General features: G+C 43.0%; 31 non-coding genes across 31 annotated transcripts; 12 read left to right on the top strand and 19 right to left on the bottom strand.

Moving 5' to 3' along the window:
* Window positions 1-245: 245 nt before the first annotated feature.
* trnap-agg (transfer RNA proline (anticodon AGG)) lies at window positions 246-317 on the bottom strand. The gene has a single exon. It is a non-coding gene; the product is annotated as a tRNA-Pro (tRNA).
* Window positions 318-1310: 993 nt separating this feature from the next.
* On the top strand, window positions 1311-1382 carry trnag-ucc (transfer RNA glycine (anticodon UCC)). Its single transcript has one exon. It is a non-coding gene; the product is annotated as a tRNA-Gly (tRNA).
* A 267-nt stretch (window positions 1383-1649) lies between these two features.
* Window positions 1650-1721, bottom strand: trnap-agg (transfer RNA proline (anticodon AGG)). The gene has a single exon. It is a non-coding gene; the product is annotated as a tRNA-Pro (tRNA).
* Window positions 1722-2714: 993 nt separating this feature from the next.
* On the top strand, window positions 2715-2786 carry trnag-ucc (transfer RNA glycine (anticodon UCC)). Its single transcript has one exon. It is a non-coding gene; the product is annotated as a tRNA-Gly (tRNA).
* Window positions 2787-3053: 267 nt separating this feature from the next.
* trnap-agg (transfer RNA proline (anticodon AGG)) lies at window positions 3054-3125 on the bottom strand. The gene has a single exon. It is a non-coding gene; the product is annotated as a tRNA-Pro (tRNA).
* Window positions 3126-4118: 993 nt separating this feature from the next.
* trnag-ucc (transfer RNA glycine (anticodon UCC)) lies at window positions 4119-4190 on the top strand. Its single transcript has one exon. It is a non-coding gene; the product is annotated as a tRNA-Gly (tRNA).
* A 267-nt stretch (window positions 4191-4457) lies between these two features.
* trnap-agg (transfer RNA proline (anticodon AGG)) lies at window positions 4458-4529 on the bottom strand. The gene has a single exon. It is a non-coding gene; the product is annotated as a tRNA-Pro (tRNA).
* A 993-nt stretch (window positions 4530-5522) lies between these two features.
* On the top strand, window positions 5523-5594 carry trnag-ucc (transfer RNA glycine (anticodon UCC)). Its single transcript has one exon. It is a non-coding gene; the product is annotated as a tRNA-Gly (tRNA).
* A 267-nt stretch (window positions 5595-5861) lies between these two features.
* Window positions 5862-5933, bottom strand: trnap-agg (transfer RNA proline (anticodon AGG)). The gene has a single exon. It is a non-coding gene; the product is annotated as a tRNA-Pro (tRNA).
* A 993-nt stretch (window positions 5934-6926) lies between these two features.
* On the top strand, window positions 6927-6998 carry trnag-ucc (transfer RNA glycine (anticodon UCC)). The gene has a single exon. It is a non-coding gene; the product is annotated as a tRNA-Gly (tRNA).
* A 267-nt stretch (window positions 6999-7265) lies between these two features.
* trnap-agg (transfer RNA proline (anticodon AGG)) lies at window positions 7266-7337 on the bottom strand. The gene has a single exon. It is a non-coding gene; the product is annotated as a tRNA-Pro (tRNA).
* A 993-nt stretch (window positions 7338-8330) lies between these two features.
* Window positions 8331-8402, top strand: trnag-ucc (transfer RNA glycine (anticodon UCC)). Its single transcript has one exon. It is a non-coding gene; the product is annotated as a tRNA-Gly (tRNA).
* Window positions 8403-8669: 267 nt separating this feature from the next.
* trnap-agg (transfer RNA proline (anticodon AGG)) lies at window positions 8670-8741 on the bottom strand. The gene has a single exon. It is a non-coding gene; the product is annotated as a tRNA-Pro (tRNA).
* Window positions 8742-9734: 993 nt separating this feature from the next.
* trnag-ucc (transfer RNA glycine (anticodon UCC)) lies at window positions 9735-9806 on the top strand. Its single transcript has one exon. It is a non-coding gene; the product is annotated as a tRNA-Gly (tRNA).
* A 267-nt stretch (window positions 9807-10073) lies between these two features.
* Window positions 10074-10145, bottom strand: trnap-agg (transfer RNA proline (anticodon AGG)). The gene has a single exon. It is a non-coding gene; the product is annotated as a tRNA-Pro (tRNA).
* Window positions 10146-11138: 993 nt separating this feature from the next.
* trnag-ucc (transfer RNA glycine (anticodon UCC)) lies at window positions 11139-11210 on the top strand. The gene has a single exon. It is a non-coding gene; the product is annotated as a tRNA-Gly (tRNA).
* Window positions 11211-11477: 267 nt separating this feature from the next.
* On the bottom strand, window positions 11478-11549 carry trnap-agg (transfer RNA proline (anticodon AGG)). The gene has a single exon. It is a non-coding gene; the product is annotated as a tRNA-Pro (tRNA).
* Window positions 11550-12540: 991 nt separating this feature from the next.
* trnag-ucc (transfer RNA glycine (anticodon UCC)) lies at window positions 12541-12612 on the top strand. Its single transcript has one exon. It is a non-coding gene; the product is annotated as a tRNA-Gly (tRNA).
* Window positions 12613-12879: 267 nt separating this feature from the next.
* Window positions 12880-12951, bottom strand: trnap-agg (transfer RNA proline (anticodon AGG)). The gene has a single exon. It is a non-coding gene; the product is annotated as a tRNA-Pro (tRNA).
* Window positions 12952-14283: 1332 nt separating this feature from the next.
* On the bottom strand, window positions 14284-14355 carry trnap-agg (transfer RNA proline (anticodon AGG)). The gene has a single exon. It is a non-coding gene; the product is annotated as a tRNA-Pro (tRNA).
* A 1332-nt stretch (window positions 14356-15687) lies between these two features.
* On the bottom strand, window positions 15688-15759 carry trnap-agg (transfer RNA proline (anticodon AGG)). Its single transcript has one exon. It is a non-coding gene; the product is annotated as a tRNA-Pro (tRNA).
* A 993-nt stretch (window positions 15760-16752) lies between these two features.
* trnag-ucc (transfer RNA glycine (anticodon UCC)) lies at window positions 16753-16824 on the top strand. The gene has a single exon. It is a non-coding gene; the product is annotated as a tRNA-Gly (tRNA).
* A 267-nt stretch (window positions 16825-17091) lies between these two features.
* On the bottom strand, window positions 17092-17163 carry trnap-agg (transfer RNA proline (anticodon AGG)). The gene has a single exon. It is a non-coding gene; the product is annotated as a tRNA-Pro (tRNA).
* Window positions 17164-18156: 993 nt separating this feature from the next.
* On the top strand, window positions 18157-18228 carry trnag-ucc (transfer RNA glycine (anticodon UCC)). Its single transcript has one exon. It is a non-coding gene; the product is annotated as a tRNA-Gly (tRNA).
* Window positions 18229-18495: 267 nt separating this feature from the next.
* trnap-agg (transfer RNA proline (anticodon AGG)) lies at window positions 18496-18567 on the bottom strand. Its single transcript has one exon. It is a non-coding gene; the product is annotated as a tRNA-Pro (tRNA).
* A 1332-nt stretch (window positions 18568-19899) lies between these two features.
* Window positions 19900-19971, bottom strand: trnap-agg (transfer RNA proline (anticodon AGG)). Its single transcript has one exon. It is a non-coding gene; the product is annotated as a tRNA-Pro (tRNA).
* A 1332-nt stretch (window positions 19972-21303) lies between these two features.
* On the bottom strand, window positions 21304-21375 carry trnap-agg (transfer RNA proline (anticodon AGG)). Its single transcript has one exon. It is a non-coding gene; the product is annotated as a tRNA-Pro (tRNA).
* Window positions 21376-22707: 1332 nt separating this feature from the next.
* On the bottom strand, window positions 22708-22779 carry trnap-agg (transfer RNA proline (anticodon AGG)). The gene has a single exon. It is a non-coding gene; the product is annotated as a tRNA-Pro (tRNA).
* A 1332-nt stretch (window positions 22780-24111) lies between these two features.
* trnap-agg (transfer RNA proline (anticodon AGG)) lies at window positions 24112-24183 on the bottom strand. The gene has a single exon. It is a non-coding gene; the product is annotated as a tRNA-Pro (tRNA).
* A 991-nt stretch (window positions 24184-25174) lies between these two features.
* On the top strand, window positions 25175-25246 carry trnag-ucc (transfer RNA glycine (anticodon UCC)). Its single transcript has one exon. It is a non-coding gene; the product is annotated as a tRNA-Gly (tRNA).
* Window positions 25247-25513: 267 nt separating this feature from the next.
* trnap-agg (transfer RNA proline (anticodon AGG)) lies at window positions 25514-25585 on the bottom strand. The gene has a single exon. It is a non-coding gene; the product is annotated as a tRNA-Pro (tRNA).
* Between the last annotated feature and the right edge of the window lie 133 nt (window positions 25586-25718).

Below are 25718 nucleotides of genomic sequence, written 5' to 3'. Positions count from 1 at the left end.
TTAGGGGCTGGGTGTAATTTCAAGTCTATTACATTGGAATCAATCTTCGTGGAAGTACGATTTGCTCTTACTTTTTGCAGGTTTTCTAAATGAAGTGCGACATTGAGCCAACTAGTGAATATGACAATAGATTAGCTGTCCATCGCCTAAACCATTCAGCCACCTCGTCCTGCGCCCAAGAGGTGGCTGTTTGCGACCAGTGGCCTGAGATCTGCCTCTCTGAGCTTGTTAAAAGATCTGCAAAAGGGCTCATCCGGGATTTGAACCCGGGACCTCTCGCACCCTAAGCGAGAATCATACCCCTAGACCAACGAGCCTTACACAATAACAAAATAGTTTTGCTTTCTGCGGCAATGACAATGAGGATATCCATTGTTCTTGTCCATGGTGCTTGGAAAGATTGAACCTCATGTGAGTGTTTGTGCTATACTTGTGAGCATAGCAGTCTTCCAAACTGTTGAACAGGCTTCAGTTCAAATCTTTTGTATTTCATCTGCTGTGTTTTTCACATTCTGTCTTCTTAAGCCGCGACAGCAAACTGATGATGAGTGTTGACAAATGAATATTGAGCAAAATGAGATCAATTAATATTTTAAAAGAGAAACTGAAAAAATAAAACTTCAAAAAGAATGGAGCTCATTTATTTTGAGTTGACTGATGCATCAGTACGTGAATCAAAGTAAACGAATGTAAAAAATACCCATTCAAATCGATCAGTTTTCAACTAGAGAGATTGAGATGTGTCGTATCTGTCTCAAGCCTCCATAACTGTTTATGTTACACCTCCACATCTGCAATGAAAGGTGGTGGAGCTAGAGCGGTGTTAGTCAAACCATGAGACATACCTATAATCGGTCTTCTCACAAAAACATCTGCAGCTTCTGAACCGTTTGACCTACAAATTCGTATGACCACTCCCCGGAAAGGGGAGGCCCTCACGAACACGGTGGTGTTCCCAATTTGTCTCTACGTCCCCCACAAGTGTCAGGGGACCCGTCTGAAGTCGGAACCCTTTATGTGCCAACTTCTGTTTGTAGAATCCAAAATCTTTGGGCAACAAACTAATGTGACCCCACTTGTCACAATGTTCTCAGTTTTGCCCTACGTTCCCCACAAGTGTCACGGGACTAATCTGAAGGTAACAGGTACTGATTAAAATGATAGATTTTTTAACCAGGGACCTCTCGCACCCTAAGCCATAATCGTACACTAACACCAACGATCCGTTTGGTCAAATAATTTTCACTTTCCACAAAAATGACGGTCAGGATATGAATCGATGTCTCCATGTTGCTAGCGAGCTTCACATAGCATTGGTGGTATAGTGGTGAGCATAGCTGCCTTCCAAGCAGTTGACCCGGGTTCGATTCCCGGCCAATGCAGAGCATGACATATTCACTAGTTTTAGGGGCTGGGTGTAATTTCAAGTCTATTACATTGGAATCAATCTTCGTGGAAGTACGATTTGCTCTTACTTTTTGCAGGTTTTCTAAATGAAGTGCGACATTGAGCCAACTAGTGAATATGACAATAGATTAGCTGTCCATCGCCTAAACCATTCAGCCACCTCGTCCTGCGCCCAAGAGGTGGCTGTTTGCGACCAGTGGCCTGAGATCTGCCTCTCTGAGCTTGTTAAAAGATCTGCAAAAGGGCTCATCCGGGATTTGAACCCGGGACCTCTCGCACCCTAAGCGAGAATCATACCCCTAGACCAACGAGCCTTACACAATAACAAAATAGTTTTGCTTTCTGCGGCAATGACAATGAGGATATCCATTGTTCTTGTCCATGGTGCTTGGAAAGATTGAACCTCATGTGAGTGTTTGTGCTATACTTGTGAGCATAGCAGTCTTCCAAACTGTTGACCAGGCTTCAGTTCAAATCTTTTGTATTTCATCTGCTGTGTTTTTCACATTCTGTCTTCTTAAGCCGCGACAGCAAACTGATGATGAGTGTTGACAAATGAATATTGAGCAAAATGAGATCAATTAATATTTTAAAAGAGAAACTGAAAAAATAAAACTTCAAAAAGAATGGAGCTCATTTATTTTGAGTTGACTGATGCATCAGTACGTGAATCAAAGTAAACGAATGTAAAAAATACCCATTCAAATCGATCAGTTTTCAACTAGAGAGATTGAGATGTGTCGTATCTGTCTCAAGCCTCCATAACTGTTTATGTTACACCTCCACATCTGCAATGAAAGGTGGTGGAGCTAGAGCGGTGTTAGTCAAACCATGAGACATACCTATAATCGGTCTTCTCACAAAAACATCTGCAGCTTCTGAACCGTTTGACCTACAAATTCGTATGACCACTCCCCGGAAAGGGGAGGCCCTCACGAACACGGTGGTGTTCCCAATTTGTCTCTACGTCCCCCACAAGTGTCAGGGGACCCGTCTGAAGTCGGAACCCTTTATGTGCCAACTTCTGTTTGTAGAATCCAAAATCTTTGGGCAACAAACTAATGTGACCCCACTTGTCACAATGTTCTCAGTTTTGCCCTACGTTCCCCACAAGTGTCACGGGACTAATCTGAAGGTAACAGGTACTGATTAAAATGATAGATTTTTTAACCAGGGACCTCTCGCACCCTAAGCCATAATCGTACACTAACACCAACGATCCGTTTGGTCAAATAATTTTCACTTTCCACAAAAATGACGGTCAGGATATGAATCGATGTCTCCATGTTGCTAGCGAGCTTCACATAGCATTGGTGGTATAGTGGTGAGCATAGCTGCCTTCCAAGCAGTTGACCCGGGTTCGATTCCCGGCCAATGCAGAGCATGACATATTCACTTGTTTTAGGGGCTGGGTGTAATTTCAAGTCTATTACATTGGAATCAATCTTCGTGGAAGTACGATTTGCTCTTACTTTTTGCAGGTTTTCTAAATGAAGTGCGACATTGAGCCAACTAGTGAATATGACAATAGATTAGCTGTCCATCGCCTAAACCATTCAGCCACCTCGTCCTGCGCCCAAGAGGTGGCTGTTTGCGACCAGTGGCCTGAGATCTGCCTCTCTGAGCTTGTTAAAAGATCTGCAAAAGGGCTCATCCGGGATTTGAACCCGGGACCTCTCGCACCCTAAGCGAGAATCATACCCCTAGACCAACGAGCCTTACACAATAACAAAATAGTTTTGCTTTCTGCGGCAATGACAATGAGGATATCCATTGTTCTTGTCCATGGTGCTTGGAAAGATTGAACCTCATGTGAGTGTTTGTGCTATACTTGTGAGCATAGCAGTCTTCCAAACTGTTGACCAGGCTTCAGTTCAAATCTTTTGTATTTCATCTGCTGTGTTTTTCACATTCTGTCTTCTTAAGCCGCGACAGCAAACTGATGATGAGTGTTGACAAATGAATATTGAGCAAAATGAGATCAATTAATATTTTAAAAGAGAAACTGAAAAAATAAAACTTCAAAAAGAATGGAGCTCATTTATTTTGAGTTGACTGATGCATCAGTACGTGAATCAAAGTAAACGAATGTAAAAAATACCCATTCAAATCGATCAGTTTTCAACTAGAGAGATTGAGATGTGTCGTATCTGTCTCAAGCCTCCATAACTGTTTATGTTACACCTCCACATCTGCAATGAAAGGTGGTGGAGCTAGAGCGGTGTTAGTCAAACCATGAGACATACCTATAATCGGTCTTCTCACAAAAACATCTGCAGCTTCTGAACCGTTTGACCTACAAATTCGTATGACCACTCCCCGGAAAGGGGAGGCCCTCACGAACACGGTGGTGTTCCCAATTTGTCTCTACGTCCCCCACAAGTGTCAGGGGACCCGTCTGAAGTCGGAACCCTTTATGTGCCAACTTCTGTTTGTAGAATCCAAAATCTTTGGGCAACAAACTAATGTGACCCCACTTGTCACAATGTTCTCAGTTTTGCCCTACGTTCCCCACAAGTGTCACGGGACTAATCTGAAGGTAACAGGTACTGATTAAAATGATAGATTTTTTAACCAGGGACCTCTCGCACCCTAAGCCATAATCGTACACTAACACCAACGATCCGTTTGGTCAAATAATTTTCACTTTCCACAAAAATGACGGTCAGGATATGAATCGATGTCTCCATGTTGCTAGCGAGCTTCACATAGCATTGGTGGTATAGTGGTGAGCATAGCTGCCTTCCAAGCAGTTGACCCGGGTTCGATTCCCGGCCAATGCAGAGCATGACATATTCACTTGTTTTAGGGGCTGGGTGTAATTTCAAGTCTATTACATTGGAATCAATCTTCGTGGAAGTACGATTTGCTCTTACTTTTTGCAGGTTTTCTAAATGAAGTGCGACATTGAGCCAACTAGTGAATATGACAATAGATTAGCTGTCCATCGCCTAAACCATTCAGCCACCTCGTCCTGCGCCCAAGAGGTGGCTGTTTGCGACCAGTGGCCTGAGATCTGCCTCTCTGAGCTTGTTAAAAGATCTGCAAAAGGGCTCATCCGGGATTTGAACCCGGGACCTCTCGCACCCTAAGCGAGAATCATACCCCTAGACCAACGAGCCTTACACAATAACAAAATAGTTTTGCTTTCTGCGGCAATGACAATGAGGATATCCATTGTTCTTGTCCATGGTGCTTGGAAAGATTGAACCTCATGTGAGTGTTTGTGCTATACTTGTGAGCATAGCAGTCTTCCAAACTGTTGACCAGGCTTCAGTTCAAATCTTTTGTATTTCATCTGCTGTGTTTTTCACATTCTGTCTTCTTAAGCCGCGACAGCAAACTGATGATGAGTGTTGACAAATGAATATTGAGCAAAATGAGATCAATTAATATTTTAAAAGAGAAACTGAAAAAATAAAACTTCAAAAAGAATGGAGCTCATTTATTTTGAGTTGACTGATGCATCAGTACGTGAATCAAAGTAAACGAATGTAAAAAATACCCATTCAAATCGATCAGTTTTCAACTAGAGAGATTGAGATGTGTCGTATCTGTCTCAAGCCTCCATAACTGTTTATGTTACACCTCCACATCTGCAATGAAAGGTGGTGGAGCTAGAGCGGTGTTAGTCAAACCATGAGACATACCTATAATCGGTCTTCTCACAAAAACATCTGCAGCTTCTGAACCGTTTGACCTACAAATTCGTATGACCACTCCCCGGAAAGGGGAGGCCCTCACGAACACGGTGGTGTTCCCAATTTGTCTCTACGTCCCCCACAAGTGTCAGGGGACCCGTCTGAAGTCGGAACCCTTTATGTGCCAACTTCTGTTTGTAGAATCCAAAATCTTTGGGCAACAAACTAATGTGACCCCACTTGTCACAATGTTCTCAGTTTTGCCCTACGTTCCCCACAAGTGTCACGGGACTAATCTGAAGGTAACAGGTACTGATTAAAATGATAGATTTTTTAACCAGGGACCTCTCGCACCCTAAGCCATAATCGTACACTAACACCAACGATCCGTTTGGTCAAATAATTTTCACTTTCCACAAAAATGACGGTCAGGATATGAATCGATGTCTCCATGTTGCTAGCGAGCTTCACATAGCATTGGTGGTATAGTGGTGAGCATAGCTGCCTTCCAAGCAGTTGACCCGGGTTCGATTCCCGGCCAATGCAGAGCATGACATATTCACTTGTTTTAGGGGCTGGGTGTAATTTCAAGTCTATTACATTGGAATCAATCTTCGTGGAAGTACGATTTGCTCTTACTTTTTGCAGGTTTTCTAAATGAAGTGCGACATTGAGCCAACTAGTGAATATGACAATAGATTAGCTGTCCATCGCCTAAACCATTCAGCCACCTCGTCCTGCGCCCAAGAGGTGGCTGTTTGCGACCAGTGGCCTGAGATCTGCCTCTCTGAGCTTGTTAAAAGATCTGCAAAAGGGCTCATCCGGGATTTGAACCCGGGACCTCTCGCACCCTAAGCGAGAATCATACCCCTAGACCAACGAGCCTTACACAATAACAAAATAGTTTTGCTTTCTGCGGCAATGACAATGAGGATATCCATTGTTCTTGTCCATGGTGCTTGGAAAGATTGAACCTCATGTGAGTGTTTGTGCTATACTTGTGAGCATAGCAGTCTTCCAAACTGTTGACCAGGCTTCAGTTCAAATCTTTTGTATTTCATCTGCTGTGTTTTTCACATTCTGTCTTCTTAAGCCGCGACAGCAAACTGATGATGAGTGTTGACAAATGAATATTGAGCAAAATGAGATCAATTAATATTTTAAAAGAGAAACTGAAAAAATAAAACTTCAAAAAGAATGGAGCTCATTTATTTTGAGTTGACTGATGCATCAGTACGTGAATCAAAGTAAACGAATGTAAAAAATACCCATTCAAATCGATCAGTTTTCAACTAGAGAGATTGAGATGTGTCGTATCTGTCTCAAGCCTCCATAACTGTTTATGTTACACCTCCACATCTGCAATGAAAGGTGGTGGAGCTAGAGCGGTGTTAGTCAAACCATGAGACATACCTATAATCGGTCTTCTCACAAAAACATCTGCAGCTTCTGAACCGTTTGACCTACAAATTCGTATGACCACTCCCCGGAAAGGGGAGGCCCTCACGAACACGGTGGTGTTCCCAATTTGTCTCTACGTCCCCCACAAGTGTCAGGGGACCCGTCTGAAGTCGGAACCCTTTATGTGCCAACTTCTGTTTGTAGAATCCAAAATCTTTGGGCAACAAACTAATGTGACCCCACTTGTCACAATGTTCTCAGTTTTGCCCTACGTTCCCCACAAGTGTCACGGGACTAATCTGAAGGTAACAGGTACTGATTAAAATGATAGATTTTTTAACCAGGGACCTCTCGCACCCTAAGCCATAATCGTACACTAACACCAACGATCCGTTTGGTCAAATAATTTTCACTTTCCACAAAAATGACGGTCAGGATATGAATCGATGTCTCCATGTTGCTAGCGAGCTTCACATAGCATTGGTGGTATAGTGGTGAGCATAGCTGCCTTCCAAGCAGTTGACCCGGGTTCGATTCCCGGCCAATGCAGAGCATGACATATTCACTAGTTTTAGGGGCTGGGTGTAATTTCAAGTCTATTACATTGGAATCAATCTTCGTGGAAGTACGATTTGCTCTTACTTTTTGCAGGTTTTCTAAATGAAGTGCGACATTGAGCCAACTAGTGAATATCACAATAGATTAGCTGTCCATCGCCTAAACCATTCAGCCACCTCGTCCTGCGCCCAAGAGGTGGCTGTTTGCGACCAGTGGCCTGAGATCTGCCTCTCTGAGCTTGTTAAAAGATCTGCAAAAGGGCTCATCCGGGATTTGAACCCGGGACCTCTCGCACCCTAAGCGAGAATCATACCCCTAGACCAACGAGCCTTACACAATAACAAAATAGTTTTGCTTTCTGCGGCAATGACAATGAGGATATCCATTGTTCTTGTCCATGGTGCTTGGAAAGATTGAACCTCATGTGAGTGTTTGTGCTATACTTGTGAGCATAGCAGTCTTCCAAACTGTTGAACAGGCTTCAGTTCAAATCTTTTGTATTTCATCTGCTGTGTTTTTCACATTCTGTCTTCTTAAGCCGCGACAGCAAACTGATGATGAGTGTTGACAAATGAATATTGAGCAAAATGAGATCAATTAATATTTTAAAAGAGAAACTGAAAAAATAAAACTTCAAAAAGAATGGAGCTCATTTATTTTGAGTTGACTGATGCATCAGTACGTGAATCAAAGTAAACGAATGTAAAAAATACCCATTCAAATCGATCAGTTTTCAACTAGAGAGATTGAGATGTGTCGTATCTGTCTCAAGCCTCCATAACTGTTTATGTTACACCTCCACATCTGCAATGAAAGGTGGTGGAGCTAGAGCGGTGTTAGTCAAACCATGAGACATACCTATAATCGGTCTTCTCACAAAAACATCTGCAGCTTCTGAACCGTTTGACCTACAAATTCGTATGACCACTCCCCGGAAAGGGGAGGCCCTCACGAACACGGTGGTGTTCCCAATTTGTCTCTACGTCCCCCACAAGTGTCAGGGGACCCGTCTGAAGTCGGAACCCTTTATGTGCCAACTTCTGTTTGTAGAATCCAAAATCTTTGGGCAACAAACTAATGTGACCCCACTTGTCACAATGTTCTCAGTTTTGCCCTACGTTCCCCACAAGTGTCACGGGACTAATCTGAAGGTAACAGGTACTGATTAAAATGATAGATTTTTTAACCAGGGACCTCTCGCACCCTAAGCCATAATCGTACACTAACACCAACGATCCGTTTGGTCAAATAATTTTCACTTTCCACAAAAATGACGGTCAGGATATGAATCGATGTCTCCATGTTGCTAGCGAGCTTCACATAGCATTGGTGGTATAGTGGTGAGCATAGCTGCCTTCCAAGCAGTTGACCCGGGTTCGATTCCCGGCCAATGCAGAGCATGACATATTCACTAGTTTTAGGGGCTGGGTGTAATTTCAAGTCTATTACATTGGAATCAATCTTCGTGGAAGTACGATTTGCTCTTACTTTTTGCAGGTTTTCTAAATGAAGTGCGACATTGAGCCAACTAGTGAATATCACAATAGATTAGCTGTCCATCGCCTAAACCATTCAGCCACCTCGTCCTGCGCCCAAGAGGTGGCTGTTTGCGACCAGTGGCCTGAGATCTGCCTCTCTGAGCTTGTTAAAAGATCTGCAAAAGGGCTCATCCGGGATTTGAACCCGGGACCTCTCGCACCCTAAGCGAGAATCATACCCCTAGACCAACGAGCCTTACACAATAACAAAATAGTTTTGCTTTCTGCGGCAATGACAATGAGGATATCCATTGTTCTTGTCCATGGTGCTTGGAAAGATTGAACCTCATGTGAGTGTTTGTGCTATACTTGTGAGCATAGCAGTCTTCCAAACTGTTGAACAGGCTTCAGTTCAAATCTTTTGTATTTCATCTGCTGTGTTTTTCACATTCTGTCTTCTTAAGCCGCGACAGCAAACTGATGATGAGTGTTGACAAATGAATATTGAGCAAAATGAGATCAATTAATATTTTAAAAGAGAAACTGAAAAAATAAAACTTCAAAAAGAATGGAGCTCATTTATTTTGAGTTGACTGATGCATCAGTACGTGAATCAAAGTAAACGAATGTAAAAAATACCCATTCAAATCGATCAGTTTTCAACTAGAGAGATTGAGATGTGTCGTATCTGTCTCAAGCCTCCATAACTGTTTATGTTACACCTCCACATCTGCAATGAAAGGTGGTGGAGCTAGAGCGGTGTTAGTCAAACCATGAGACATACCTATAATCGGTCTTCTCACAAAAACATCTGCAGCTTCTGAACCGTTTGACCTACAAATTCGTATGACCACTCCCCGGAAAGGGGAGGCCCTCACGAACACGGTGGTGTTCCCAATTTGTCTCTACGTCCCCCACAAGTGTCAGGGGACCCGTCTGAAGTCGGAACCCTTTATGTGCCAACTTCTGTTTGTAGAATCCAAAATCTTTGGGCAACAAACTAATGTGACCCCACTTGTCACAATGTTCTCAGTTTTGCCCTACGTTCCCCACAAGTGTCACGGGACTAATCTGAAGGTAACAGGTACTGATTAAAATGATAGATTTTTTAACCAGGGACCTCTCGCACCCTAAGCCATAATCGTACACTAACACCAACGATCCGTTTGGTCAAATAATTTTCACTTTCCACAAAAATGACGGTCAGGATATGAATCGATGTCTCCATGTTGCTAGCGAGCTTCACATAGCATTGGTGGTATAGTGGTGAGCATAGCTGCCTTCCAAGCAGTTGACCCGGGTTCGATTCCCGGCCAATGCAGAGCATGACATATTCACTTGTTTTAGGGGCTGGGTGTAATTTCAAGTCTATTACATTGGAATCAATCTTCGTGGAAGTACGATTTGCTCTTACTTTTTGCAGGTTTTCTAAATGAAGTGCGACATTGAGCCAACTAGTGAATATGACAATAGATTAGCTGTCCATCGCCTAAACCATTCAGCCACCTCGTCCTGCGCCCAAGAGGTGGCTGTTTGCGACCAGTGGCCTGAGATCTGCCTCTCTGAGCTTGTTAAAAGATCTGCAAAAGGGCTCATCCGGGATTTGAACCCGGGACCTCTCGCACCCTAAGCGAGAATCATACCCCTAGACCAACGAGCCTTACACAATAACAAAATAGTTTTGCTTTCTGCGGCAATGACAATGAGGATATCCATTGTTCTTGTCCATGGTGCTTGGAAAGATTGAACCTCATGTGAGTGTTTGTGCTATACTTGTGAGCATAGCAGTCTTCCAAACTGTTGAACAGGCTTCAGTTCAAATCTTTTGTATTTCATCTGCTGTGTTTTTCACATTCTGTCTTCTTAAGCCGCGACAGCAAACTGATGATGAGTGTTGACAAATGAATATTGAGCAAAATGAGATCAATTAATATTTTAAAAGAGAAACTGAAAAAATAAAACTTCAAAAAGAATGGAGCTCATTTATTTTGAGTTGACTGATGCATCAGTACGTGAATCAAAGTAAACGAATGTAAAAAATACCCATTCAAATCGATCAGTTTTCAACTAGAGAGATTGAGATGTGTCGTATCTGTCTCAAGCCTCCATAACTGTTTATGTTACACCTCCACATCTGCAATGAAAGGTGGTGGAGCTAGAGCGGTGTTAGTCAAACCATGAGACATACCTATAATCGGTCTTCTCACAAAAACATCTGCAGCTTCTGAACCGTTTGACCTACAAATTCGTATGACCACTCCCCGGAAAGGGGAGGCCCTCACGAACACGGTGGTGTTCCCAATTTGTCTCTACGTCCCCCACAAGTGTCAGGGGACCCGTCTGAAGTCGGAACCCTTTATGTGCCAACTTCTGTTTGTAGAATCCAAAATCTTTGGGTAACAAACTAATGTGACCCCACTTGTCACAATGTTCTCAGTTTTGCCCTACGTTCCCCACAAGTGTCACGGGACTAATCTGAAGGTAACAGGTACTGATTAAAATGATAGATTTTTTAACCAAGGACCTCTCGCACCCTAAGCCATAATCGTACACTAACACCAACGATCCGTTTGGTCAAATAATTTTCACTTTCCACAAAAATGACGGTCAGGATATGAATCGATGTCTCCATGTTGCTAGCGAGCTTCACATAGCATTGGTGGTATAGTGGTGAGCATAGCTGCCTTCCAAGCAGTTGACCCGGGTTCGATTCCCGGCCAATGCAGAGCATGACATATTCACTAGTTTTAGGGGCTGGGTGTAATTTCAAGTCTATTACATTGGAATCAATCTTCGTGGAAGTACGATTTGCTCTTACTTTTTGCAGGTTTTCTAAATGAAGTGCGACATTGAGCCAACTAGTGAATATGACAATAGATTAGCTGTCCATCGCCTAAACCATTAAGCCACCTCGTCCTGCGCCCAAGAGGTGGCTGTTTGCGACCAGTGGCCTGAGATCTGCCTCTCTGAGCTTGTTAAAAGATCTGCAAAAGGGCTCATCCGGGATTTGAACCCGGGACCTCTCGCACCCTAAGCGAGAATCATACCCCTAGACCAAGGAGCCTTACACAATAACAAAATAGTTTTGCTTTCTGCGGCAATGACAATGAGGATATCCATTGTTCTTGTCCATGGTGCTTGGAAAGATTGAACCTCATGTGAGTGTTTGTGCTATACTTGTGAGCATAGCAGTCTTCCAAACTGTTGAACAGGCTTCAGTTCAAATCTTTTGTATTTCATCTGCTGTGTTTTTCACATTCTGTCTTCTTAAGCCGCGACAGCAAACTGATGATGAGTGTTGACAAATGAATATTGAGCAAAATCAGATCAATTAATATTTTAAAAGAGAAACTGAAAAAATAAAACTTCAAAAAGAATGGAGCTCATTTATTTTGAGTTGACTGATGCATCAGTACGTGAATCAAAGTAAACGAATGTAAAAAATACCCATTCAAATCGATCAGTTTTCAACTAGAGAGATTGAGATGTCGTATCTGTCTCAAGCCTCCATAACTGTTTATGTTACACCTCCACATCTGCAATGAAAGGTGGTGGAGCTAGAGCGGTGTTAGTCAAACCATGAGACATACCTATAATCGGTCTTCTCACAAAAACATCTGCAGCTTCTGAACCGTTTGACCTACAAATTTGTATGACCACTCCCCGGAAAGGGGAGGCCCTCACGAACACTTTGGTGTTCCCAATTTGTCTCTACGTCCCCCACAAGTGTCAGGGGACCCGTCTGAAGTCGGAAACCTTTATGTGCCAACTTCTGTTTGTAGAATCCAAAATCTTTGGGCAACAAACTAATGTGACCCCACTTGTCACAATGTTCTCAGTTTTGCCCTACGTTCCCCACAAGTGTCACGGGACTAATCTGAAGGTAACAGGTACTGATTAAAATGATAGATTTTTTAACCAGGGACCTCTCGCACCCTAAGCCATAATCGTACACTAACACCAACGATCCGTTTGGTCAAATAATTTTCACTTTCCACAAAAATGACGGTCAGGATATGAATCGATGTCTCCATGTTGCTAGCGAGCTTCACATAGCATTGGTGGTATAGTGGTGAGCATAGCTGCCTTCCAAGCAGTTGACCCGGGTTCGATTCCCGGCCAATGCAGAGCATGACATATTCACTAGTTTTAGGGGCTGGGTGTAATTTCAAGTCTATTACATTGGAATCAATCTTCGTGGAAGTACGATTTGCTCTTACTTTTTGCAGGTTTTCTAAATGAAGTGCGACATTGAGCCAACTAGTGAATATGACAATAGATTAGCTGTCCATCGCCTAAACCATTCAGCCACCTCGTCCTGCGCCCAAGAGGTGGCTGTTTGCGACCAGTGGCCTGAGATCTGCCTCTCTGAGCTTGTTAAAAGATCTGCAAAAGGGCTCATCCGGGATTTGAACCCGGGACCTCTCGCACCCTAAGCGAGAATCATACCCCTAGACCAACGAGCCTTACACAATAACAAAATAGTTTTGCTTTCTGCGGCAATGACAATGAGGATATCCATTGTTCTTGTCCATGGTGCTTGGAAAGATTGAACCTCATGTGAGTGTTTGTGCTATACTTGTGAGCATAGCAGTCTTCCAAACTGTTGACCAGGCTTCAGTTCAAATCTTTTGTATTTCATCTGCTGTGTTTTTCACATTCTGTCTTCTTAAGCCGCGACAGCAAACTGATGATGAGTGTTGACAAATGAATATTGAGCAAAATCAGATCAATTAATATTTTAAAAGAGAAACTGAAAAAATAAAACTTCAAAAAGAATGGAGCTCATTTATTTTGAGTTGACTGATGCATCAGTACGTGAATCAAAGTAAACGAATGTAAAAAATACCCATTCAAATCGATCAGTTTTCAACTAGAGAGATTGAGATGTGTCGTATCTGTCTCAAGCCTCCATAACTGTTTATGTTACACCTCCACATCTGCAATGAAAGGTGGTGGAGCTAGAGCGGTGTTAGTCAAACCATGAGACATACCTATAATCGGTCTTCTCACAAAAACATCTGCAGCTTCTGAACCGTTTGACCTACAAATTCGTATGACCACTCCCCGGAAAGGGGAGGCCCTCACGAACACGGTGGTGTTTCCAATTTGTCTCTACGTCCCCCACAAGTGTCAGGGGACCCGTCTGAAGTCGGAACCCTTTATGTGCCAACTTCTGTTTGCAGAATCCAAAATCTTTGGGCAACAAACTAATGTGACCCCACTTGTCACAATGTTCTCAGTTTTGCCCTACGTTCCCCACAAGTGTCACGGGACTAATCTGAAGGTAACAGGTACTGATTAAAATGATAGATTTTTTAACCAGGGACCTCTCGCACCCTAAGCCATAATCGTACACTAACACCAACGATCCGTTTGGTCAAATAATTTTCACTTTCCACAAAAATGACGGTCAGGATATGAATCGATGTCTCCATGTTGCTAGCGAGCTTCAAATAGCATTGGTGGTATAGTGGTGAGCATAGCTGCCTTCCAAGCAGTTGACCCGGGTTGGATTCCTGGCCAATGCAGAGCATGACATATTCACTAGTTTTAGGGGCTGGGTGTAATTTCAAGTCTATTACATTGGAATCAATCTTCGTGGAAGTACGATTTGCTCTTACTTTTTGCAGGTTTTCTAAATGAAGTGCGACATTGAGCCAACTAGTGAATATGACAATAGATTAGCTGTCCATCGCCTAAACCATTCAGCCACCTCGTCCTGCACCCAAGAGGTGGCTGTTTGCGACCAGTGGCCTGAGATCTGCCTCTCTGAGCTTGTTAAAAGATCTGCAAAAGGGCTCATCCGGGATTTGAACCCGGGACCTCTCGCACCCTATGCGAGAATCATACCCCTAGACCAACGAGCCTTACACAATAACAAAATAGTTTTGCTTTCTGCGGCAATGACAATGAGGATATCCATTGTTCTTGTCCATGGTGCTTGGAAAGATTGAACCTCATGTGAGTGTTTGTGCTATACTTGTGAGCATAGCAGTCTTCCAAACTGTTGACCAGGCTTCAGTTCAAATCTTTTGTATTTCATCTGCTGTGTTTTTCACATTCTGTCTTCTTAAGCCGCGACAGCAAACTGATGATGAGTGTTGACAAATGAATATTGAGCAAAATGAGATCAATTAATATTTTAAAAGAGAAACTGAAAAAATAAAACTTCAAAAAGAATGGAGCTCATTTATTTTGAGTTGACTGATGCATCAGTACGTGAATCAAAGTAAACGAATGTAAAAAATACCCATTCAAATCGATCAGTTTTCAACTAGAGAGATTGAGATGTGTCGTATCTGTCTCAAGCCTCCATAACTGTTTATGTTACACCTCCACATCTGCAATGAAAGGTGGTGGAGCTAGAGCGGTGTTAGTCAAACCATGAGACATACCTATAATCGGTCTTCTCACAAAAACATCTGCAGCTTCTGAACCGTTTGACCTACAAATTCGTATGACCACTCCCCGGAAAGGGGAGGCCCTCACGAACACGGTGGTGTTCCCAATTTGTCTCTACGTCCCCCACAAGTGTCAGGGGACCCGTCTGAAGTCGGAACCCTTTATGTGCCAACTTCTGTTTGTAGAATCCAAAATCTTTGGGCAACAAACTAATGTGACCCCACTTGTCACAATGTTCTCAGTTTTGCCCTACGTTCCCCACAAGTGTCACGGGACTAATCTGAAGGTAACAGGTACTGATTAAAATGATAGATTTTTTAACCAGGGACCTCTCGCACCCTAAGCCATAATCGTACACTAACACCAACGATCCGTTTGGTCAAATAATTTTCACTTTCCACAAAAATGACGGTCAGGATATGAATCGATGTCTCCATGTTGCTAGCGAGCTTCAAATAGCATTGGTGGTATAGTGGTGAGCATAGCTGCCTTCCAAGCAGTTGACCCGGGTTGGATTCCTGGCCAATGCAGAGCATGACATATTCACTAGTTTTAGGGGCTGGGTGTAATTTCAAGTCTATTACATTGGAATCAATCTTCGTGGAAGTACGATTTGCTCTTACTTTTTGCAGGTTTTCTAAATGAAGTGCGACATTGAGCCAACTAGTGAATATGACAATAGATTAGCTGTCCATCGCCTAAACCATTCAGCCACCTCGTCCTGCGCCCAAGAGGTGGCTGTTTGCGACCAGTGGCCTGAGATCTGCCTCTCTGAGCTTGTTAAAAGATCTGCAAAAGGGCTCATCCGGGATTTGAACCCGGGACCTCTCGCACCCTAAGCGAGAATCATACCCCTAGACCAACGAGCCTTACACAATAACAAAATAGTTTTGCTTTCTGCGGCAATGACAATGAGGATATCCATTGTTCTTGTCCATGGTGCTTGGAAAGATTGAACCTCATGTGAGTGTTTGTGCTATACTTGTGAGCATAGCAGTCTTCCAAACTGTTGACCAGGCTTCAGTTCAAATCTTTTGTATTTCATCTGCTGTGTTTTTCACATTCTGTCTTCTTAAGCCGCGACAGCAAACTGATGATGAGTGTTGACAAATGAATATTGAGCAAAATGAGATCAATTAATATTTTAAAAGAGAAACTGAAAAAATAAAACTTCAAAAAGAATGGAGCTCATTTATTTTGAGTTGACTGATGCATCAGTACGTGAATCAAAGTAAACGAATGTAAAAAATACCCATTCAAATCGATCAGTTTTCAACTAGAGAGATTGAGATGTGTCGTATCTGTCTCAAGCCTCCATAACTGTTTATGTTACACCTCCACATCTGCAATGAAAGGTGGTGGAGCTAGAGCGGTGTTAGTCAAACCATGAGACATACCTATAATCGGTCTTCTCACAAAAACATCTGTAGCTTCTGAACCGTTTGACCTACAAATTCGTATGACCACTCCCTGGAAAGGGGAGACCCTCACGAACACGGTGGTGTTCTCAATTTATCTCTACGTCCCCCACAAGTGTCAGGGGACCCGTCTGAAGTCGGAACCCTTTATGTGCCAACTTCTGTTTGTAGAATCCAAAATCTTTGGGCAACAAACTAATGTGACCCCACTTGTCACAATGTTCTCAGTTTTGCCCTACGTTCCCCACAAGTGTCACGGGACTAATCTGAAGGTAACAGGTACTGATTAAAATGATAGATTTTTTAACCAGGGACCTCTCGCACCCTAAGCCATAATCGTACACTAACACCAACGATCCGTTTGGTCAAATAATTTTCACTTTCCACAAAAATGACGGTCAGGATATGAATCGATGTCTCCATGTTGCTAGCGAGCTTCAAATAGCATTGGTGGTATAGTGGTGAGCATAGCTGCCTTCCAAGCAGTTGACCCGGGTTCGATTCCCGGCCAATGCAGAGCATGACATATTCACTACTTTTAGGGGCTGGGTGTAATTTCAAGTCTATTACATTGGAATCAATCTTCGTGGAAGTACGATTTGCTCTTACTTTTTGCAGGTTTTCTAAATGAAGTGCAACATTGAGCCAACTAGTGAATATCACAATAGATTAGCTGTCCATCGCCTAAACCATTCAGCCACCTCGTCCTGCGCCCAAGAGGTGGCTGTTTGCGACCAGTGGCCTGAGATCTGCCTGTCTGAGCTTGTTAAAAGATCTGCAAAAGGGCTCATCCGGGATTTGAACCCGGGACCTCTCGCACCCTAAGCGAGAATCATACCCCTAGACCAACGAGCCTTACACAATAACAAAATAGTTTTGCTTTCTGCGGCAATGACAATGAGGATATCCATTGTTCTTGTCCATGGTGCTTGGAAAGATTGAACCTCATGTGAGTGTTTGTGCTATACTTGTGAGCATAGCAGTCTTCCAAACTGTTGACCAGGCTTCAGTTCAAATCTTTTGTATTTCATCTGCTGTGTTTTTCACATTCTGTCTTCTTAAGCCGCGACAGCAAACTGATGATGAGTGTTGACAAATGAATATTGAGCAAAATGAGATCAATTAATATTTTAAAAGAGAAACTGAAAAAATAAAACTTCAAAAAGAATGGAGCTCATTTATTTTGAGTTGACTGATGCATCAGTACGTGAATCAAAGTAAACGAATGTAAAAAATACCCATTCAAATCGATCAGTTTTCAACTAGAGAGATTGAGATGTGTCGCATCTGTCTCAAGCCTCCATAACTGTTTATGTTACACCTCCACATCTGCAATGAAAGGTGGTGGAGCTAGAGCGGTGTTAGTCAAACCATGAGACATACCTATAATCGGTCTTCTCACAAAAACATCTGTAGCTTCTGAACCGTTTGACCTACAAATTCGTATGACCACTCCCTGGAAAGGGGAGACCCTCACGAACACGGTGGTGTTCTCAATTTATCTCTACGTCCCCCACAAGTGTCAGGGGACCCGTCTGAAGTCGGAACCCTTTATGTGCCAACTTCTGTTTGTAGAATCCAAAATCTTTGGGCAACAAACTAATGTGACCCCACTTGTCACAATGTTCTCAGTTTTGCCCTACGTTCCCCACAAGTGTCACGGGACTAATCTGAAGGTAACAGGTACTGATTAAAATGATAGATTTTTTAACCAGGGACCTCTCGCACCCTAAGCCATAATCGTACACTAACACCAACGATCCGTTTGGTCAAATAATTTTCACTTTCCACAAAAATGACGGTCAGGATATGAATCGATGTCTCCATGTTGCTAGCGTGCTTCACATAGCATTGGTGGTATAGTGGTGAGCATAGCTGCCTTCCAAGCAGTTGACCCGGGTTCGATTCCCGGCCAATGCAGAGCATGACATATTCACTACTTTTAGGGGCTGGGTGTAATTTCAAGTCTATTACATTGGAATCAATCTTCGTGGAAGTACGATTTGCTCTTACTTTTTGCAGGTTTTCTAAATGAAGTGCAACATTGAGCCAACTAGTGAATATCACAATAGATTAGCTGTCCATCGCCTAAACCATTCAGCCACCTCGTCCTGCGCCCAAGAGGTGGCTGTTTGCGACCAGTGGCCTGAGATCTGCCTGTCTGAGCTTGTTAAAAGATCTGCAAAAGGGCTCATCCGGGATTTGAACCCGGGACCTCTCGCACCCTAAGCGAGAATCATACCCCTAGACCAACGAGCCTTACACGATAACAAAATAGTTTTGCTTTCTGCGGCAATGACAATGAGGATATCCATTGTTCTTGTCCATGGTGCTTGGAAAGATTGAACCTCATGTGAGTGTTTGTGCTATACTTGTGAGCATAGCAGTCTTCCAAACTGTTGACCAGGCTTCAGTTCAAATCTTTTGTATTTCATCTGCTGTGTTTTTCACATTCTGTCTTCTTAAGCCGCGACAGCAAACTGATGATGAGTGTTGACAAATGAATATTGAGCAAAATGAGATCAATTAATATTTTAAAAGAGAAACTGAAAAAATAAAACTTCAAAAAGAATGGAGCTCATTTATTTTGAGTTGACTGATGCATCAGTACGTGAATCAAAGTAAACGAATGTAAAAAATACCCATTCAAATCGATCAGTTTTCAACTAGAGAGATTGAGATGTGTCGTATCTGTCTCAAGCCTCCATAACTGTTTATGTTACACCTCCACATCTGCAATGAAAGGTGGTGGAGCTAGAGCGGTGTTAGTCAAACCATGAGACATACCTATAATCGGTCTTCTCACAAAAACATCTGCAGCTTCTGAACCGTTTGACCTACAAATTCGTATGACCACTCCCCGGAAAGGGGAGGCCCTCACGAACACGGTGGTGTTTCCAATTTGTCTCTACGTCCCCCACAAGTGTCAGGGGACCCGTCTGAAGTCGGAACCCTTTATGTGCCAACTTCTGTTTGCAGAATCCAAAATCTTTGGGCAACAAACTAATGTGACCCCACTTGTCACAATGTTCTCAGTTTTGCCCTACGTTCCCCACAAGTGTCACGGGACTAATCTGAAGGTAACAGGTACTGATTAAAATGATAGATTTTTTAACCAGGGACCTCTCGCACCCTAAGCCATAATCGTACACTAACACCAACGATCCGTTTGGTCAAATAATTTTCACTTTCCACAAAAATGACGGTCAGGATATGAATCGATGTCTCCATGTTGCTAGCGAGCTTCAAATAGCATTGGTGGTATAGTGGTGAGCATAGCTGCCTTCCAAGCAGTTGACCCGGGTTGGATTCCTGGCCAATGCAGAGCATGACATATTCACTAGTTTTAGGGGCTGGGTGTAATTTCAAGTCTATTACATTGGAATCAATCTTCGTGGAAGTACGATTTGCTCTTACTTTTTGCAGGTTTTCTAAATGAAGTGCGACATTGAGCCAACTAGTGAATATGACAATAGATTAGCTGTCCATCGCCTAAACCATTCAGCCACCTCGTCCTGCACCCAAGAGGTGGCTGTTTGCGACCAGTGGCCTGAGATCTGCCTCTCTGAGCTTGTTAAAAGATCTGCAAAAGGGCTCATCCGGGATTTGAACCCGGGACCTCTCGCACCCTATGCGAGAATCATACCCCTAGACCAACGAGCCTTACACAATAACAAAATAGTTTTGCTTTCTGCGGCAATGACAATGAGGATATCCATTGTTCTTGTCCATGGTGCTTGGAAAGATTGAACCTCATGTGAGTGTTTGTGCTATACTTGTGAGCATAGCAGTCTTCCAAACTGTTGACCAGGCTTCAGTTCAAATCTTTTGTATTTCATCTGCTGTGTTTTTCACATTCTGTCTTCTTAAGCCGCGACAGCAAACTGATGATGAGTGTTGACAAATGAATATTGAGCAAAATGAGATCAATTAATATTTTAAAAGAGAAACTGAAAAAATAAAACTTCAAAAAGAATGGAGCTCATTTATTTTGAGTTGACTGATGCATCAGTACGTGAATCAAAGTAAACGAATGTAAAAAATACCCATTCAAATCGATCAGTTTTCAACTAGAGAGATTGAGATGTGTCGTATCTGTCTCAAGCCTCCATAACTGTTTATGTTACACCTCCACATCTGCAATGAAAGGTGGTGGAGCTAGAGCGGTGTTAGTCAAACCATGAGACATACCTATAATCGGTCTTCTCACAAAAACATCTGCAGCTTCTGAACCGTTTGACCTACAAATTCGTATGACCACTCCCCGGAAAGGGGAGGCCCTCACGAACACGGTGGTGTTCCCAATTTGTCTCTACGTCCCCCACAAGTGTCAGGGGACCCGTCTGAAGTCGGAACCCTTTATGTGCCAACTTCTGTTTGTAGAATCCAAAATCTTTGGGCAACAAACTAATGTGACCCCACTTGTCACAATGTTCTCAGTTTTGCCCTACGTTCCCCACAAGTGTCACGGGACTAATCTGAAGGTAACAGGTACTGATTAAAATGATAGATTTTTTAACCAGGGACCTCTCGCACCCTAAGCCATAATCGTACACTAACACCAACGATCCGTTTGGTCAAATAATTTTCACTTTCCACAAAAATGACGGTCAGGATATGAATCGATGTCTCCATGTTGCTAGCGAGCTTCAAATAGCATTGGTGGTATAGTGGTGAGCATAGCTGCCTTCCAAGCAGTTGACCCGGGTTGGATTCCTGGCCAATGCAGAGCATGACATATTCACTAGTTTTAGGGGCTGGGTGTAATTTCAAGTCTATTACATTGGAATCAATCTTCGTGGAAGTACGATTTGCTCTTACTTTTTGCAGGTTTTCTAAATGAAGTGCGACATTGAGCCAACTAGTGAATATGACAATAGATTAGCTGTCCATCGCCTAAACCATTCAGCCACCTCGTCCTGCGCCCAAGAGGTGGCTGTTTGCGACCAGTGGCCTGAGATCTGCCTCTCTGAGCTTGTTAAAAGATCTGCAAAAGGGCTCATCCGGGATTTGAACCCGGGACCTCTCGCACCCTATGCGAGAATCATACCCCTAGACCAACGAGCCTTACACCATAACAAAATAGTTTTGCTTTCTGCGGCAATGACAATGAGGATATCCATTGTTCTTGTCCATGGTGCTTGGAAAGATTGAACCTCATGTGAGTGTTTGTGCTATACTTGTGAGCATAGCAGTCTTCCAAACTGTTGACCAGGCTTCAGTTCAAATCTTTTGTATTTCATCTGCTGTGTTTTTCACATTCTGTCTTCTTAAGCCGCGACAGCAAACTGATGATGAGTGTTGACAAATGAATATTGAGCAAAATGAGATCAATTAATATTTTAAAAGAGAAACTGAAAAAATAAAACTTCAAAAAGAATGGAGCTCATTTATTTTGAGTTGACTGATGCATCAGTACGTGAATCAAAGTAAACGAATGTAAAAAATACCCATTCAAATCGATCAGTTTTCAACTAGAGAGATTGAGATGTGTCGTATCTGTCTCAAGCCTCCATAACTGTTTATGTTACACCTCCACATCTGCAATGAAAGGTGGTGGAGCTAGAGCGGTGTTAGTCAAACCATGAGACATACCTATAATCGGTCTTCTCACAAAAACATCTGCAGCTTCTGAACCGTTTGACCTACAAATTCGTATGACCACTCCCCGGAAAGGGGAGGCCCTCACGAACACGGTGGTGTTCCCAATTTGTCTCTACGTCCCCCACAAGTGTCAGGGGACCCGTCTGAAGTCGGAACCCTTTATGTGCCAACTTCTGTTTGTAGAATCCAAAATCTTTGGGCAACAAACTAATGTGACCCCACTTGTCACAATGTTCTCAGTTTTGCCCTACGTTCCCCACAAGTGTCACGGGACTAATCTGAAGGTAACAGGTACTGATTAAAATGATAGATTTTTTAACCAGGGACCTCTCGCACCCTAAGCCATAATCGTACACTAACACCAACGATCCGTTTGGTCAAATAATTTTCACTTTCCACAAAAATGACGGTCAGGATATGAATCGATGTCTCCATGTTGCTAGCGTGCTTCACATAGCATTGGTGGTATAGTGGTGAGCATAGCTGCCTTCCAAGCAGTTGACCTCGGTTCGATTCCCGGCCAATGCAGAGCGTGACATATTCACTATTTTTAGGGGCTGGGTGTAATTTCAAGTCTATTACATTGGAATCAATCTTCGTGGAAGTACGATTTGCTCTTACTTTTTGCAGGTTTTCTAAATGAAGTGCGACATTGAGCCAACTAGTGAATATCACAATAGATTAGCTGTCCATCGCCTAAACCATTCAGCCACCTCGTCCTGCACCCAAGAGGTGGCTGTTTGCGACCAGTGGCCTGAGATCTGCCTGTCTGAGCTTGTTAAAAGATCTGCAAAAGGGCTCATCCGGGATTTGAACCCAGGACCTCTCGCACCCTAAGCGAGAATCATACCCCTAGACCAACGAGCCTTACACAATAACAAAATAGTTTTGCTTTCTGCGGCAATGACAATGAGGATATCCATTGTTCTTGTCCATGGTGCTTGGAAAGATTGAACCTCATGTGAGTGTTTGTGCTATACTTGTGAGCATAGCAGTCTTCCAAACTGTTGACCAGGCTTCAGTTCAAATCTTTTGTATTTCATCTGCTGTGTTTTTCACATTCTGTCTTCTTAAGCCGCGACAGCAAACTGATGATGAGTGTTGACAAATGAATATTGAGCAAAATGAGATCAATTAATATTTTAAAAGAGAAACTGAAAAAATAAAACTTCAAAAAGAATGGAGCTCATTTATTTTGAGTTGACTGATGCATCAGTACGTGAATCAAAGTAAACGAATGTAAAAAATACCCATTCAAATCGATCAGTTTTCAACTAGAGAGATTGAGATGTGTCGTATCTGTCTCAAGCCTCCATAACTGTTTATGTTACACCCCCACATCTGCAATGAAAGGTGGTGGAGCTAGAGCGGTGTTAGTCAAACCATGAGACATACCTATAATCGGTCTTCTCACAAAAACATCTGCAGCTTCTGAACCGTTTGACCTACAAATTCGTATGACCACTCCCCGGAAAGGGGAGGCCCTCACGAACACGGTGGTGTTCCCAATTTGTCTCTACGTCCCCCACAAGTGTCAGGGGACCCGTCTGAAGTCGGAACCCTTTATGTGCCAACTTCTGTTTGTAGAATCCAAAATCTTTGGGCAACAAACTAATGTGACCCCACTTGTCACAATGTTCTCAGTTTTGCCCTACGTTCCCCACAAGTGTCACGGGACTAATCTGAAGGTAACAGGTACTGATTAAAATGATAGATTTTTTAACCAGGGACCTCTCGCACCCTAAGCCATAATCGTACACTAACACCAACGATCCGTTTGGTCAAATAATTTTCACTTTCCACAAAAATGACGGTCAGGATATGAATCGATGTCTCCATGTTGCTAGCGAGCTTCACATAGCATTGGTGGTATAGTGGTGAGCATAGCTGCCTTCCAAGCAGTTGACCCGCGTTCGATTCCCGGCCAATGCAGAGCATGACATATTCACTTGTTTTAGGGGCTGGGTGTAATTTCAAGTCTATTACATTGGAATCAATCTTCGTGGAAGTACGATTTGCTCTTACTTTTTGCAGGTTTTCTAAATGAAGTGCGACATTGAGCCAACTAGTGAATATGACAATAGATTAGCTGTCCATCGCCTAAACCATTCAGCCACCTCGTCCTGCGCCCAAGAGGTGGCTGTTTGCGACCAGTGGCCTGAGATCTGCCTCTCTGAGCTTGTTAAAAGATCTGCAAAAGGGCTCATCCGGGATTTGAACCCGGGACCTCTCGCACCCTAAGCGAGAATCATACCCCTAGACCAACGAGCCTTACACAATAAGAAAATAGTTTTGCTTTCTGCGGCAATGACAATGAGGATATCCATTGTTCTTGTCCATGGTGCTTGGAAAGATTGAACCTCATGTGAGTGTTTGTGCTATACTTGTGAGCATAGCAGTCTTCCAAACTGTTGAACAGGCTTCAGTTCAAATCTTTTGTATTTCATCTGCTGTGTTTTTCACATTCTGTCTTCTTAAGCCGCGACAGCAAACTGATGATGAGTGTTGACAAATGAATATTGAGCAAAATGAGATCAATTAATATTTTAAAAGAGAAACTGAAAAAATAAAACTTCAAAAAGAATGGAGCTCATTTATTTTGAGTTGACTGATGCATCAGTACGTGAATCAAAGTAAACGAATGTAAAAAATACCCATTCAAATCGATCAGTTTTCAACTAGAGAGATTGAGATGTCGTATCTGTCTCAAGCCTCCATAACTGTTTATGTTACACCTCCACATCTGCAATGAAAGGTGGTGGAGCTAGAGCGGTGTTAGTCAAACCATGAGACATACCTATAATCGGTCTTCTCACAAAAACATCTGCAGCTTCTGAACCGTTTGACCTACAAATTTGTATGACCACTCCCCGGAAAGGGGAGGCCCTCACGAACACTTTGGTGTTCCCAATTTGTCTCTACGTCCCCCACAAGTGTCAGGGGACCCGTCTGAAGTCGGAAACCTTTATGTGCCAACTTCTGTTTGTAGAATCCAAAATCTTTGGGCAACAAACTAATGTGACCCCACTTGTCACAATGTTCTCAGTTTTGCCCTACGTTCCCCACAAGTGTCACGGGACTAATCTGAAGGTAACAGGTACTGATTAAAATGATAGATTTTTTAACCAGGGACCTCTCGCACCCTAAGCCATAATCGTACACTAACACCAACGATCCGTTTGGTCAAATAATTTTCACTTTCCACAAAAATGACGGTCAGGATATGAATCGATGTCTCCATGTTGCTAGCGAGCTTCACATAGCATTGGTGGTATAGTGGTGAGCATAGCTGCCTTCCAAGCAGTTGACCCGGGTTCGATTCCCGGCCAATGCAGAGCATGACATATTCACTAGTTTTAGGGGCTGGGTGTAATTTCAAGTCTATTACATTGGAATCAATCTTCGTGGAAGTACGATTTGCTCTTACATTTTGCAGGTTTTCTAAATGAAGTGCGACATTGAGCCAACTAGTGAATATGACAATAGATTAGCTGTCCATCGCCTAAACCATTCAGCCACCTCGTCCTGCGCCCAAGAGGTGGCTGTTTGCGACCAGTGGCCTGAGATCTGCCTCTCTGAGCTTGTTAAAAGATCTGCAAAAGGGCTCATCCGGGATTTGAACCCGGGACCTCTCGCACCCTAAGCGAGAATCATACCCCTAGACCAACGAGCCTTACACAATAACAAAATAGTTTTGCTTTCTGCGGCAATGACAATGAGGATATCCATTGTTCTTGTCCATGGTGCTTCGAAAGATTGAACCTCATGTGAGTGTTTGTGCTATACTTGTGAGCATAGCAGTCTTC

Source organism: Salmo salar, unplaced genomic scaffold, assembly GCF_965601325.2.
Source record: "Salmo salar unplaced genomic scaffold, fSalSal1 ptg000135l, whole genome shotgun sequence".
NCBI lineage: Eukaryota > Metazoa > Chordata > Actinopteri > Salmoniformes > Salmonidae > Salmo > Salmo salar.
Note: the sequence above shows the minus strand (reverse complement) of the source record. Positions and strands in the feature narration are given on the sequence as shown.